We start from the raw sequence: 14418 nt of genomic DNA, 5'->3' as shown, positions 1-14418 counted from the left end.
AGGCTGTCCTCATATCATATTCCTTCACTTAGCAATCACATCCTGAGACTTCAAATACCATTCATATATAAATATCTCCTAAATTCCAACAGATAGATTTCTTCTAGACTCCAGACCCCTATATACAACTGTTTCCTCGACATCTTCATTGGATGGTTCACAGGCACCTGAATCTCAACATGTCCAAAACTGAACTCCCGGTCTCTCTCTCTCAAAAATGCTCCTCGTCCTGTGTTGTCTTTCAGTGAATTGCCCCATCATCCATCCATTGCTCCAATCAGAAAATTGAGAGGGACCCTTGAGGTCTTCCTAACTCCTACATCCAATCACCAAGTCCTGATAATTCTCCCTCCCAAGTATCTCTCACACCAGTCCACCCCTCCCTATGTCCATGACTCCCCCTAATTGCTCTCTACTTCCCTACCTAACAAGTCTCCTGACAACTGTGCTTTCCTCCGCACCAATCTATTCTTTAGACTATAGTCCAAGCAACTTCTATAAAATAAAATTCTGGTAGTGTTATTTCCTTGTATAGAACTCTTGAGGCTTTTCTTCTTTATTTTTAAAAGATAAAGACCAGGAGGGATCTTCAAGACGGTGGAGGAGTAAGACGTGGAGATCACCTTCCTTCCCACAAATACATTAAAAATACATCTACATGTGGAATAACTCCTACAGAACACCTACTGAATGCTGGCAGAAGACCTCAGACTTCCCAAAAGGCAAGAAAATCCCCACGTACCTGGGTAGGGCAAAAGAAAAAAGAATAAACAGAGACAAAAGGGACAGGACCTGCAGCCCTTGGAGGAAGCTGTGAAGGAGGAAAAGTTTCCACACACTAGGGAGCCCCTTCACTGGTGGAGACAGGGTATAGTTAGGGGAGCTTCAGAGCCACGGAGGAGAGCGCAGCAACAGCGGTGCGGAGGGCAAAGCGGAGAGATTCCCGCACAGATGATCGGCGCCGACCAGCACTCACCAGCCTGAAAGGCTTGTCTGCTCACCCGCCAGCGGGGTTGGGGGCTGGGGCCTGAGGCTCGGGCTTCGGAGGTCAGATCCCAGGGAGAGGACTGGGGTTGGCGTGAACACAGCCTGAAGGGGCTAGTGCGCCACAGCAAGCTGGGAGGGAGTCCGGGAGAAAGTCTGCAACTGCCTAAGAGGCAAGAGACCATTGTTTTGGGGTGCACGAGGAGAGGGGATTCGGAGCACCACCGAAACCAGCTCCAGAGATGGGCGCGAGATGCGGCTATCAACTCAGACCCCAGAGATGGGAATGAAACGCTAACACTGTTGCTGCAGCCACCAAGAATCCTGTGTGCAAGCACAGGTCACTATCCACACCACACACACACACACACACACACACCCCAGCCGCCCCCCCACCCCCACCCCAGGGGAGTCTGTGCAGCCCACCACTGCCAGGGTCCAGTGATTGAGGGACCATTTCCCCAGGAGAACACACGGCGTGTCTCAGGCTATTGCAACGTCATGCTGGCCTCTGCCACCACAGGCTCACCCCGCATTCCAATTATAACTACCATACCCCTTCCTGCCCCAGCCTGAATGAGCAACAGCCCCCTAATTAGCCACTGCTTTAACCCCCTCCTCTCTGGGTGGGGAACAGACACCAGAGGCCGACCTACATGCAGAGGTGGGGTCATACCCAAAGCTGAACCCCAGGAGCTGTGCGAACAAAGAAGAGAAAGGAAAATTTCTCCTTGCAGCGTCAGGAGCAGTAGATTAAATCTTCACAATGAACTTGATGTACCCTGCGTCTGTGGAATACCTGAATAGACAATGCATCATCCCGAAATTGAGGCGGTGGACTTTGGGAGCAACTGTAGACTTGGGGTTTGCTGTCTGTGACTGATTTGTTTCTGATTTTTATGTTTATCTTAGTTTTTAGACCCTGTTATCAATGGTGGATTTGTTTATTGATTTGTTGCTCTCTTCCTTTTTTTATTATTATTATTTTTTAATTATTAAAATTTATTTTTCTTTCTTTTTTTCTCCATTTTCTTCTGAGCCATGGGGCTGACAGTGTCTTGGTCCTCCAGACTGGGGTCAGGCCTGAGCCTCTGAGGTGGGACAGCCAAGTTCAGGATATTGGACCACCAGAGACCTCCCAGCCCCACATAATATCAATCGGTGAGAGCTCTCCCAGAGATCTCTGTCTCAACACTAAGACCCAACTCCTCCCAACGGCCAGCAAACTCCAGTGCTGGATGCCCAATGCCAAACAACTAGCAAGACAGGAACACAACCCCACCTATTAGCAGAGAGGCTGCCTAAAATCACACTAAGTTCACAGACACCCCAAAACACACCACCAGACGTGGCCCTATCCACCAGGAAGACAAGATCCAGCCCAACCCACCAGAACACATTCACCAGTCCCCTCCACCAGGAAGCCTACACAAGCCACTGAACCAACGTCACATACTGGGGATAGACACCCAAAACAATAGGAACTACGAACCTGCAGCCTGCAAAAAGGAGACTCCAAACACAGTAATTTTTAAAAAATGAGAATACAGAGAAATATGCAGCAGATGAAGGAGGAAGGTAAAAACCCACCAGAACAAACAAATGAAGAGGAAATAGGCAGTCTACCTGAAAAAGAATTCAGAGTAATGATAGTAAAGATGATCCAGAATCTTGGAAATAGAATGGAGAAAATACAAGAGACATTTAACAAGGACCTAGAAGAACTAAAGAGCAAACAAACAATGATGAACACACAACAAATGAAATTTAAAAATTCTCTAGAAGGAATCAATAGCAGAATAACTGAGGCAGAGGAATGGAAAAGAGACCTGGAAGATAAAATAGTGGAAATAACTACTGCAGAACAGAATAAAGAAAAAGAATGAAAAGAATTGAGGACAGTCTCAGAGACCTCTGGGACAACGTTAAACCCACCAACATTCGATTTATAGGGGTCCCAGGAGAAGAAAAGAAAAAGAAAGGGACTGAGAAAGTATTTGAAGAGATTATAGTTGAAAATTTCCCTAACACGGGAAAGAGTCAATCAAGTCCAGGAAGTACAGAGAGTCCCATACAGGATAAATCCAAGGAGAAACACACCAAGACACATATTAATCTAACTATCAAAAATTAAATACAAAGAAAGAATATTAAAAGCAGCAAGGGAAAAGCAACAAATAACATACAAGGGAATCCCCATAAGGTTACCAGCTGATCTTTCAGCAGAAACTCTGCAAGCCAGAAGAGAGTGGCAGGACATATTTAAAGTGATGAAAGGGGGAAACCTACAACCAAGATTACTCTACCCATCAAGGATCTCATTCAGATTTGACAGAGAAATTAAAACCTTTACAGACAAGCAAAAGTTAAGAGAATTCAGCACCACCAAATCAGCTTTACAACAAATGCTAAAGGAACTTCTCTAGGCAGGAAACACAGAAGGAAAAGACCTACAATAACAAACCCAAAACAATTAAGAAAATGGTAATAGGAACATGCATATTGATAATTACCTTAAATGTAAATGGATTAAATGCTCCAACTAAAAGACACAGGCTGGCTGAATGGATACAAAAACAAGACCCATATATATGCTGTCTACAAGAGACCCACTTCAGACCTAGAGACACATACAGACTGAAAGTGAGGGGATGGAAAAAGATATTCCATGCAAATGGAAATCAGAAGAAAGCTGGAGTAGCAATTATCATATCAGACAAAATAGACTTTAAAATAAAAACTATTATGAGACAAAAAAGGACACTACATAATGATCAAGGAATCAATCCAAGAAGAAGATATAACAATTGTAAATATTTATGCACCAACATAGGAACACCTCAATACATAAGGTAAATGCTAACAGCCATAAAAGGGGAAATCGACAGTAACACAATCATAGTAGGGGACTATAACGCCCCTCTTTCACCAATGGACAGATCATTCAAAATGGAAATAAATAAAGGAAACACAAGCTTTAAATGACACAATAGACAAGATGGATTTGACTGATATTTATAGGATATTCCATCCAAAAACAACAAAATGCACTTTATTCTCAAGTGCTCATGGAATATTCGCCAGGATAGATCGTATCTTGGGTCACAAATCAAGCCTTGGTAAATTTAACAAAACTGAAATTGTATCAAGTATCTTTTCTGACCATAAGACTATGACACTAGTTATCAATTACAAGAAAAAGAACTATAAAAAATACAAACATATGGAGGCTAAACAATATGCTACTAAATAACCAGAAGATCACTGAAGAAATCAAAGAGGAAATCAAAAAATACCTAGAAACAACTGTCAACGAAAACACGACGACCCAAAACATATGGGAGGCAGCAAAAGCAGTTCTAACAGGGAAGTTTATAGCTATACAATCCTACATCAAGAAACAAGAAAAATGTCATATAAAACGCCGAAGCTTACACCTAAAAAATTAGAGAAAGAAGAACAAAAACAACCCAAAGTTAGCAGAAGGAAAGAAATCATAAAGATCACATCAGAAATAAATGAAAAAGAAATGAAGGAAACAATAGCAAAGATCAATAAAACTAAACGCTGGTTCTTTGAGAAGATAAACAAAATTGATAAACCATTAGCCAGACTCATCAAGAAAAAGAGGGACAGGACTCAAATCAATAAAATTAGAAATGAAAAAGGAGAAGTAACAACTGACACTGCAAAAATACAAAGGATCATGAGAGATTACTACAAGCAGCTATATGCCAATAAAATGGACAACCTGGAAGAAATGGACAAATTCTTAGAAATGCACAAACTTCTAAGACTGAACCAGGAAGAAATAGAAAATAATAAACTGACAATTACAAGCACTGAAATTGAAACTGTGATTAAAAGTGTTCCAACAAACAAAAGCCCAGGACCTGGTGGCTTCACAGGCAAATTCTATCAAACGTTCAGAGAAGAGCTAACACCTATCCTTCTCAAATTCTTCCAAAATATAGCATAGGGAGGAACACTCCCAAACTCATTCTACAAGGCCACCATCACCCTGATACCAAAACCAGACAAAGTTGTCACAAAGAAAGAAAACTACAGGCCAATATCACTGAAGAACATAGACGCAAAAATCTTCAACAAAATACTAGCAAACAGAACCCAATAGCACCTTAAAAGGATCATACACCATGATCAAGTGTGGTTTATCCCAGGAATGCAGGATTCTTCCATATACGCAAATCAATCAATGTGATAGACCATATTAACAAATTGAAGGATAAAAACCATACAATAATCTCAATAGGTACAGAAAAATCTGTCGACAAAATTCAACACCCATTTATGATAAAAACCCTCCAGAAAGTAGGCATAGAGGGAAGCTACCTCAGCATAATGAAGGCCATATGTGACAAACCCACAGCTAACACTGTTATAAATGGTGAAAAACTGAAACCATTTACTCTAAGATCAGGAACAAGACAAGGTTGCCCACTGTCACCACTCTTATTCAACATAGTTTTGGAAGTTTTAGCCACATCAATCAGAGAAGAAAAAGAAATAAAAGGAATCCATATTGGAAAAGAAGAAGTAAAACTGTCACTGTTTGGAGATGACATGATACTATACATAGAGTATCCTAAAGATGCTACCAGAAAAATTCTACAGCTAATCAATGAATTTGGTAAAGTAGCAGGATACAAAATTAATGAACAGAAATCTCTTGCATTCCTATACACTAATGATTAAAAATCTGAGAAAGAAATAAAAGAAACACTCCCATTTACCATTGCAACAAAAAGAATAAAATACCTAGGAATAAACCTACCTAAGGAGACAAAAGACCTGTATGCAGAAAACTATAAGACACTGATGAAAGAAATTAAAGACGATACAAAACAGATGGAGAGATATACCATGTCCTTGGATTGGAAGAATCAACATTGTGAAAATGACTGTACTACCCAAAGCAATCCACAGATTGAGTGCAATCCCTGTCAAACTACCACTGGCATTTTTCATAGAACTAGAACAAAAAATTTCACAACTCTTATGGAAACACAAAAGACCCCAGGTAGCCAAAACAATCTTGAGAAAGAAAAATGGAGCTGACTCCATATATATATATATATATATCTGCAGTGAACATGGAAATGCAGATATCACTTCAAGACACTGATTTCATTTCCTTTGGGTATATACCTAGAAATGGTATTGCTGGATCATATGGTAGTTCTATTTTTTATTTTTTTAGGTACCTCCATACTGTTTTCCATTGTGGTTGGACCAATTTACATTCCCATCAACCATGCACAAGTGTTACCTATTCTCCACTCACTTACCAATACTTTTTATCTATTGTCTTTTTGATAATAGCCATCCTAACAAGTGTGAAGTGATATCTCATTGTAGTTTTGATTTGCATTCCCTTGATGCTTAGTGATGTTTAGTGTTTTTTCATATACCTGTTGTTCTTAAAGTACCACCAGAATATGAGTGTCCCTTCCCAGGAAATGGACTGTGTATCTCCACCAAGGAGTGAGAGCTTATAATATTTGCAAATTCCCTGTGAAAATTTCCTTTTTGTAGAGAAATTTTACTTCCTTTACTTTTTACATTCATGTTAAAGAATGGGAGAAAAACTACCCCCCACTGACTCATATAAGGTAAGAAAGGCCTGCCTCCTCTCAGTTCATTCTCAAAACAGTTGCCAAAGTAGTTCTGTTAAATGTTAGTCAGTTCGTGTCAATCCCCTGCTCAAAACCTTCCAGTAGTTTTCCATCTAAGTAAAGTCCTCAAAATAGAACACCTCACTCTCTAACTTCTCACTTCATCTACTATTCTATCTTTCTTACTCTACCTGAGCTCTTCTTTCTTTTTTCTTTCCTTTTCTCCAGCCTCAGGATATTGGCCTCTACCCAGAACGTTCCTATGCTCTTTCTGCACGTCTGGCTTCTGAACTTCAGGTTTTTATCTAAATGTCACCTTCTATGTGAGGCTTTCTCTTCACCTCCGTACTTAACACTGTATCCCTTGACATACCTGCATCTCCTTTATTTTTCTCCATAGTATATTTTTATCATATTTCATTCACTTCTGTTGCCCCAGGCCTAGAACATGATATAGACTCAATAAATATTACATAAATAAATGAGTAAATGAATGAATGTCCCACTGGAACCTGACTCACATAAGTTAGGGCTGGATGTCACCACTCCTCCACAAGTTCTATCCTAGACCATTATATAATTGAAGACTCCCACCTTCAGGCAGGAGTGGGTAGCACATGTTTGGTAACTACCTAGTATTACCTTTTGTTGAGATAATTTCAGTTTTCAGTTGGTCTCTTTTTCTCTTGATGTCCGGAAGATTCCATTTCATGGTGATATTTTAAAAAGAAAATAAAAGGTCAGGCTCAGAGAGGATATTTCCTCTCTGAAATATACCAACTTACATAATTCATAGATTAAAATACTGCGACGAATGGAGTCATCCATAGTCAACTAGGCTATTTCCAGTTATTTGAAAAATTTCTCTAAACTTCACCAGACTCCTGAAATAATAAGGTACCATAAGGACACATTAGGGTCATGGAAAGACCAACATGAGAACTGACAACTAAATGGAGTCATTTGAGATCATATTGGAGCATGTCCTGAAATCTGAAAAAAACTCCCTCATACTCAGATTCTTAGAAAGTAGAGAATAGGGTAAATGAGGATATTTCATGTCAGGTCTTTCAACTGGGAGTCTATATATTAATTTGATTTTATACTGTAACTTTTCTAGGAATATAAAATGTTTTTATACATGCAATCAGATTTCTAAAAGCATAGGAATCAGAGGTCTCTTTTAGGGTTATTGTCATTTATTATCAATAAAAGTAAACAAATTAAGCAAGTGGTAAATGAGTTTATCATGATCATGAGGAAAAGTGGGATAATCTGGGCTCAAATTGTGTTATTCCCAGGAATGTGGATATTTCCCCACACTTTACTTGACTTTTAGAAAGTTCTGAATAAAACAAATGAACCATGATGACAGTCAACAATATGCATAAATTTTACCAATGTAATATTAAAAAGTAATATTAATGTAATATTAAAAGTCTAAAAAGATTATATGTAACCTAATGTCCTTATTAGAAAATTAAACACCTAGATTTATAATGAAGTTTTAAAAAGACATATAATTGCAATAAAACTATATAAAAAGCAAAATAAAGAAATCATATGCATGGATTCAGTATGATAGTTATCTTGAGTAGAAAAAGCAAGAAGAAAGTAGCTATAATGTAGCTATCTTGAGTAGAAAAAGCAAGAACAAAGTAGCTATAATGACATGATAGCATGAAATTAATCATAATCAATTAAGAGTAAATGGACCAAATTTCTGAATTCAGCTTAGTATGTGCCAAACTGGAAAGAGCATCACTCCCACCATAACAAAAAGAAAGCTGGGTAACTGCAAAGTCACAGTTTTTCTTTAATCCATCAGATTGCTGAGGGAGCAGTACAAACAATTTAGTTGAAATTTAAGGAAAGACAGGCACCTCCAAGAAGAAACAAGGTGCTAGCATTTGCTCACCTAGGGTAAATGTCAGACATTGTACAAATTGGTAAGAACAATTCAGCTTAAAATTCTGATGGATTGCTAAAAGCTTAATGTGAGCCAGTGTGAAAGTATAGAATGAATCCCCCAGAACCACAGACATGAGAATTTTCACCTATTCACAAGTCTTCTACACATATCTTCCCAGGTGCTCACAAGAAAGACCTCAGACAGAACAGAGACCCCAGACAGCCTCCCTTATAGTGTAGAACTTGGATAGGAAAATAGCAGCACTGAAAGAAAGGCACAAAATCCTGTTCAGATCTTTCTTCCCTATCTCCCCTAAAAGCAAAAGAATTAAGCACTGATGATGTATCCAAAAATTAAGAGACACATGAGGAAGCAAGGACAAAACTTCAACACACAAAGCAATCAAAAGAAAAAGATTCATATGTGATGCTGTTGTTTGAGTTAATAGACAGAGAATTTAAAATAAGTCTGATAAATAGAACAAAGTGTCTAGTGGGAAAGATTGCCAATATGCATTGGCCAGATAAGGAATTTCATCAGAAAAATAAAAACTGTAAGTTTTTATTTCCATTTTCAAGTGGAAATGCTAGGAATAAAAAAAATGCTGGAATTAAAAATTTGTAATGCTAGTAATGTAGTGCAATGCTAGTAACAGAGATGAAGAATGCCTTCTGAAGGCTCGTCAGCAGACTTAACACAGTGGTGGAAAGAATCGATGAACATGAAAATAAATCAATAGAAATTGCCCAAACTGAAAAACAAAGATACAAAAGAATGAAAAATAATAGCACAGAGCATCCACAATCTGTGAGACAATATCAAATGTCTAATATGTATAATTTGGATACCAAAAGAAGAAAGAAAGAATGGAATGGAAGAAATATGGAAGAGATAATGACCAGAATTGCCCAAAAGTATTAACACCAAAAGAAATATCCAAAAAGAGGACACCAAGAAGGATAAAAAGAAAAAACAAACTACCACAACCTAGACACATCATATTCAAACCACTGAAAACCAAAAATAGAAGGAAACTCTTGATGGCAGCCAGAGACAAAAGAAACTTTACACACAAAGGAACAAAGACAGAAAAACAGCAGATTTCTCATCAGAAACTATGCAATCTAGAAGGTAATGGAGTATCATCCATAAAATGCTTAAAAAGAAAAGTTAGCCCAGAGTTCTAAACAGGGAAAATATTCACCAAAAATGAAAACAAAATAAAGAATTTTTTCAGAAAAACAAAAAATAAGAGTAATCATTACCATCAGACATGCACTACAGGAAGTGTTAAAGGAAGTTCTTCGGTCAGGATGAAAGCAGACAGAAACTTGAATAAACATAAATAAATGAAAACCACTAGAAATGGCATGAGTGTAAATATATACTTCACATTTTTATTATTTTTAATTGCTCTAAAAGGTTATTTGAAGGTAGGCTGAATAATTTAAGGTGTATATTGAAAACCCTAAAGAGACCACTAAATCTTCTTAAGAGTTAATAAATAAAAATCTGTGGTAGGTACATTTCTAAGGTGGTCACTAATGATCTCCACTTTTGGTATTCACATCCTCATGTAATTGCTTGCCCTTGAATACAGAAGAAACATAGTGACTTGCTTCAAACTTATATAACTTGATAAAAGTGATGGCAATACTTTCACTATTTTGAAGAGGCCCACATTGCAAGGAACTGAGGGTGGCCATAAGCTAACAGCTAGGAACCAAATGCTGCCAACAAGCAGTGAGAGAACTTGGAAGTAGGTCTTTCTCCAGTTGAGCCTTCAGATAAGACCACACATGCTGAGCTGATACTTTGCAGCCTTGAGAGAGACCATGAAGTGGAGCCTTCAGTATAGCTGTGCCTGTATTCCCGGTTCATAGAAATTCTGAGATAATAAATGTGTGTCTTTTTAAGCCACTAAATTTGGGGATAATTTGCTGTGAAGCAACAAACACACAGAATGGATGCTTTCTGGTGAGTGTTAGCATGTAATACAAAAATCTTCACACTTTGTGCCCCTTCCCATATGTCTAACCATAAGCCTCTAGCCCAGACCTTCTTGTCTCCAATCTCCCAGTCTTTCCTACCAGGCCCCAGATCAGATGGCCAGGCCCTTGCTTACAGCCCAGGAATTCATACAGATTCTCACTGTGAGTCACTTCTATAATAAGTGGATGATCAGGTGTGTTGTTTTCAACTCTGCTCTTTTCCCTTTCCAGTATCTTTCAGGGCCACTCTGGAACATGACTGTCATGCTGCCACCATATATATTGGCTTGCATCCATGATCAAGCCAATCCATCCAAAGAGAGCTCAGACTTTTCCTGCTCTTTCAACTGGTTGTATGAGACTGCCCATATGGCCATAGGTGCAAGCAGGGGGAGGGGAGCTAGTACAAATGATGCAGGTGATCTACCTGTTCATGTGGCTTGTTTGTGTTCTCTGGTCCTGCTTAATCTTCCTTCCCAGATGTGCTATTTCCATTTTATGATACTCTGCTGCAGGTACTTCAATTTCTTGACTAGATGGGTTCAACAGAATTCTTTTCATAAAGTGAAGTTTCAGATTCACAGTCACTTGGTACTTCATGACCAAGCAATCTGTCTCTACCAGAGCCCCAAAACATGTTGGAGCTGTTTCTCAAAAGGCATTTTATTTCTTGATGTAGACATAAATTTATCATTCTACTATGATTTATAATTCTATTATGGGGCCTATGTTAAGCTTTTCATAAGCTTCACACTACATCTTTTCCCACTACTGATATCTCCAACACCATAGGGTCTTCCAAATCTTATGCCAAGCAGCAGGACTGCTTACACCACAGCCTGGTCCTATTGCAGATCTCTTTCCTGCACTGGGTCCCACTCAAAGTTGGCAACATTCTATGTCACCTAATAAATGGACCAGTTCAACATTCCTAGGTGAGAAATGTGTTTTTTTCTAGAATCAGAGATGTCCACCATGCATGTGCTTCAATTTCTGTGGTAAGGGAATCAGGATGCATGCATTTTTTTTTTTTTTTTTTTTACTTTGGAGGGGATATCCTGGCATATTCCTGACCACTGGACCCTAAAAACGTCACTGAAGTTTTCTTCATTGGAATCCTAAGATTTCACTAAAAATTCAAGCAGGTCTTTGAAACTTTGCAGTTTATCCCTCACACCCTCTGGAGCACATGTGCATTATCAAGGCTTTCAGAGTACTAGCCATCTATTGTTTGACTTACCTGATCAGCATTGTTAATGTAATGGATCACTGTGATGTTCTGTGGGATGACCAAGCAGGCCAGCTCTCTTTGGACTACACTATGATGAAAGGCAGGAGACTTAACATAGCCCTAAGGCAAAACTAAATGAACACTATCTTCCCTGAGTGAATGCAACTGTCTCTGACCTCTGATTGGGATAGAAAAGACTGCATTTGCCACATCAGTGGCTACACATCATGTTCCTGCTCTACCAATGATATTTATCTAGCACAGCAGCTGCAAACAGGGCTACTGGTTAAGTCTGCAGTAGTCTACGATCACTCTCCGGGATCCATCTAGTTTCTTCAGGGATAAGAGTGGTATATTTAACAGAAGTCTGATAGGAATCACCATCCTTGCATCCTTTAGATCTTTAATGGTGGTGCTAATCTCTGCCACTCTCCCTGCATCCCACAGAATGTGATCTTGTTTTTTTTTTTTTTTTTATTTAATACCTTGGTTGGGAAAAGGGGGAAGTTTCAGACATTTCCACTTGTCCTTCCCCACTATGAGAACCCTTACCCCAAATGACAAGTATCCAATGTGGAAATTACTCCAACTACCAGGTATATACCAGGTATATTCCTGGGGACTATGAAAATGACCCCTGAGTAGCTTGTAGATCCAGTGGGCCCATTGTAAGCCAGACTGTAACCAGGATTCCATTTATCACCTGGTCCTGAGATGTCCCCACTCTAATCAGAGTGCCTTGAAGATGCTTTGGGGCTCCAGATATCCAAGTAAACTCAGAACCTGTGTCCAAGAATCCTGAGTATTCCCCTTTTCCCATGTATCCCAAGAAAGTTCCTCCATGTCTATGGATTCTTTATTATCTATAGTCTTACGTTTCAGACCCTTTGATCAAGCACCTCAAAATCCAATCTCTGGGGTATGCTCCTTTCTCATGACACTGCATGCTAGCTAATTCTTAGAGTTCTTTCTGTATATAATCTCTTTCCTGCCTTATGTGGCCTAGCACTTTTCCAGTTGGGTTACCCTAGGATTTAACCTTAGTTATGGCCTAGTAGCTAGGAGAGGAGATAAGGGCAGCTCCTGAGGAGGGCACCTGTTGCCTTGAAGGGGAAGGGCTTCTGCAACACCTTCCAGCACAGGGGAAGGGTGGACTACCTTGCAAATTCCTAGGGTTCAGGGGAATCTGCAGAGCCAACACCTTCAGGGAAATATATCCAGATAGTGCCATTACACATTCCAGGGCCTCAGATTTCCCCAACCTGTGCCTTGACTTTGTCATAGCAGACCTGCCTTAACAGATCATTTATTCACCTCTGGAGCTCTTCAACTTTAGCTCTTAGACCCTCTAACTGCCACTTAACAAGGTCCACTCTTCCACTGCAACAGATAAAGACCTTTCAATAAACTACCAGAGAGACACTCTGGTCCTCACATTTATTCTTTAACTGCTTGTTAATGGACATACAGTTTTTTACTGTCCTCTCTGTAGAGTGTTAATACAACATAGCTGTAACCAGACAACTAAACTATGTTTGAAGGCATTACTTGCCCCATATCTTTCAAATGCTTGGATCATCACACCTGTGAAGATATTCCACTCCACTGTGAAGTTTTTCCAAGTGACCTCAGTTGAGATCTTTAAGAATAGGACCGCCACCGTGTGCCAGGGACTATCCATATTGCACATACCACTCAGAAAGTGTCTTGTTGCCATCCGGATGGTGAATATACCATCCCAGTGCCCCATCTTGCTGCCTACTTTATCAGACCACTCCGGACATCACTTGCATTCATTTGAGTCCTCTCAGAAACAGATGCCAAGGTGGAATTAGATGTGCAAGTATTTACTGGAGAAATGCCTGGAGGGAAAAGAGAGAGAGCCAGGGGAGCCTAGGAGAGCCATCCCAGCATGACGAAGGACTGATCTCTGCAGGGGAGGGAGGGAAGGAAAGATGGTTGGGTAGGAAAAGTCTTAGACTCTCTCTCTGCTGTGGTTCTAAGAAAGTTTCAGCGAAGCAAATGGGGAGTCTTTGAGGCTCATCTCACAGAAATGTATCTGCCTTAATATCCCTGCCATGCTTAATCAGTGGCTAGGAGCAACTAGTTGGGAAGCAGGGCCTCATACAAATGTAATAGTCAATGCACAATGCAGTACAGGTGGGCCATCAGTCAATTATGTCCCCCTATGTGGTAGGAAATCTGAGAAGCGTATTTACATAGCTGCCATAGATATATGGTCCCTGACTTAGGAACTTGTGATGCTACTCCAGTGGCATACCACTTCCCAGCCAAGCATTCTCCCTTTAATTAATGATGCACTAGTGTGTTTCCACCTCCACTCCCACAGGCCTGGCTCCCCAACTCAAGACTAGTCTCTCATCATTGTATTATAAGCCTACTCTCAAAGACTCCTAGGTTACCCAAAACTTTCCCCAAATTTTAACCTTTCTTCAGCTTATACTAGATGGGAAAATGTCTTGAATTTTAGTTATTTCCTTTGCTAAAAGATCCCATTCATTTTTCCTAATAGTTCCAAAGCTCACCTATAATCCTCCAGATGACTGGAATAAATGGCTGAATAATATTTTGAAGTACTGACATGTTTCTCCTCTATTCTGTACTCACCCAAATGCTTAATTTGAACCACTAAAATATCTTTCC

Source organism: Tursiops truncatus, chromosome 3, assembly GCF_011762595.2.
Source record: "Tursiops truncatus isolate mTurTru1 chromosome 3, mTurTru1.mat.Y, whole genome shotgun sequence".
Lineage (NCBI taxonomy): Eukaryota > Metazoa > Chordata > Mammalia > Artiodactyla > Delphinidae > Tursiops > Tursiops truncatus.
The sequence above is the reverse complement of the archived record's forward strand: the minus strand, read 5'-3'. Positions refer to the sequence as shown.